General features: G+C 51.0%; 1 protein-coding gene across 1 annotated transcript in view; it reads right to left on the reverse strand.

Annotated features, from left to right (window-relative positions):
* Positions 1-2342, reverse strand: part of RUNX2 (RUNX family transcription factor 2) — a 160186-nt gene that overhangs the window by 84871 nt on the left and 72973 nt on the right. The gene's annotated exons all lie outside the window — the stretch shown is intronic.

Below are 2342 nucleotides of genomic sequence, written 5' to 3' on the forward strand. Positions count from 1 at the left end.
GGCCTGCGCCAGCGCGCGTGGGTCGGGCAGGGCGCCCGCTGGGTGCGAACGTGTGCGGGCAATTAAGAGCGTTTCCAAAAAACTGCAGCTCAGTGATACAACTGTTCGTTAAGTAAATCTCCCGAGAAAGGCTGGATTCACAGAATCACAGAATCGTTTAGGTTGGAAAGACCTTTAAGATCATCAAGTCCAACTGTTAACCTAACCCTGCCATCCCACCACTAAACCATGTCCCATACAGGAGGGACATCCTCTGGATGGGGTTGACTGTCGTATTAAAAGCAGGATTTATGGTGGGGATGATGCGTTGGGTGTTAGGCAGCATGGGGTGTGTATCATCCGCCGAACATGCTCCAGCCGCCAGGAGCCAAAGGTCAAGAGCAACCCCCAGGCGCCCTCACCGATGGGTACCCATGAGCGGGAGCGGGGGGACACACAGCCCAAGCCCAGTCAATCCCAAAAAGCACAGCAAAGGGCTGGAGGCTACATCAGTCCCAGGCAGGAGGGAAGCAAACAGCTCATCCGAGCTAGCGTGGTGCTGGAATAATTTTCGGATGGCCAAGGAAGCAGGAAGAAGCACGGAGCAAGTGGCAGGAGTTCAAACAGGACCCAAAGAGATGCTACGTGCATCTCTGTGACAGCTAGTTGTGTTTTTATCACAAGAAAATAACCAGGAATTTGGCTGCTAATTGGGGCCGTATCCTACAAACCCTACTTTTCCTGACAAATAGTCCCTCTGTTTTCAATAGGGTTATTTGCGGTAGGAGGGACCACCCAACATGAGAGGATCAGGCCCTCCGCTGCCTCGCTCTGCAGCTCGCTTAAACCTTCCACCGCCAAATCCGAACACAAAAATCCCCACGAACTGCAAAGCCTTTTCCTCGCCGCTGCTGGAAGAGCCCTGAACGAGAAGCTCTGTGGCATGGGCTCGTGTGCTATTAATACGATGCTCTCCCCGACTTCCGCCTCCGAAATGGGGATTTGCGATTTCTTTCTCAGGCTGTTTCTTTCCACTCGAGCCCCAGCACAGTAAACTAACTGAAAACTTCTGCATCAAGGAGAAGGTCTCTTTTAAAGTTTTGCTTGGCTTTGCTTTCAAAGAGTTGTCTGTATATTTTAGAATATGTAGAATTTGCCTTTGATTTAAACCTCTCTCTTAACAATAGACAAGAGACGATTTCTCCACTGAGTGATTTAAACAAAAACAAACATATTTTGGTTACCCGGGCCTTGTTCTCAAAGCGCCTTTTTTTTTTTTTTTTTTTTTTTTTTTTCCAGAGAAAAATCAAACCCTACAAATTGTTACGCTTCTGGCCAAAAAAACTTAAATTCACAAACGTAGCTAGTCCAATTTTTGGGGTTTTTTTTTTCCAAAACAATATCGTACACAGAGGAAGAAAGGGCACCTCCCCAGCCCCCAGACATCCATAAAACATGAACCCCCCCTCATCTAAGCAATTAAAACCACACTTTTCCCCTCCAAAATAACTTCTCCCTTCAACGGACATTTTCAGCCTCGGTCCCTGTCCGCAGCCAGGGCCATGATGTTGTTGGGGTTTTTTTTTTAATCCTCCCTGGCATGAGGTCCTGTCCCCTCGGAGGGTAAAGAGGCACACCTCGTCCTGCGGGGAGGGAGCTGAAAGCGGCCGCTTGTGTTTGGAGCGGGAGCAGCCGCTCCGAAGGGGATGAGGCGCTTCGCTCACGGAGAGCTTCTGGGTGCTGGAGGAATGAGAGGGGAGATACCGGGGAGGCACTTCCATCTTAGGTTAAGGATTTTAGCAGCAGGCGAAATAACGTCGTTGGAGTGAAAACAGTGGAAAATAACTCATCCGGCAACGGCCGTTTTTTTCCCTTACAGTGAGAACATAACATTTCCCCCAAGTAACACGAACAGCAGTAACGTCAGGCCGTGATAAAATTGTCAAACATGTCAGCGTGACTCAAGACCCACCGGTCAAAGGAATTTCAGGAGGCTCGGCGTGCGAAGGAGCCCTGCGGGGAGGCGCGTGGGCAAGCACCGAGCCGAACCGCTGCGCCCGCCTCATGGGGCAGCGCGAGAGCAGCTTGGGGCCATCGCGACCCTCGGCATCGCAGGAGCAAAGCTGCGGTTTCGACAAGCCGCAGAGCAGGACTCGCCGCTGAGCAACGCAGGCACGGCCCGAGTCCCCACGAGCTTCGGGGAGATGGAGGAAATCTTTGCAGGCAGAAGTTGGGCTGTTTTCACTAGAGCTGCTGCTCTTGTATCTAAGGGTCAAAAACACTGACCAGTCCAAGGACCTACAGAGGTTTCAGTCCATGCATTCAGGCACTTAACGGCCCATTAGACACCAAACTGCCATTAA

Source organism: Egretta garzetta, unplaced genomic scaffold, assembly GCF_000687185.1.
Source record: "Egretta garzetta isolate BGI_Z169 unplaced genomic scaffold, ASM68718v1 scaffold235, whole genome shotgun sequence".
Lineage (NCBI taxonomy): Eukaryota > Metazoa > Chordata > Aves > Pelecaniformes > Ardeidae > Egretta > Egretta garzetta.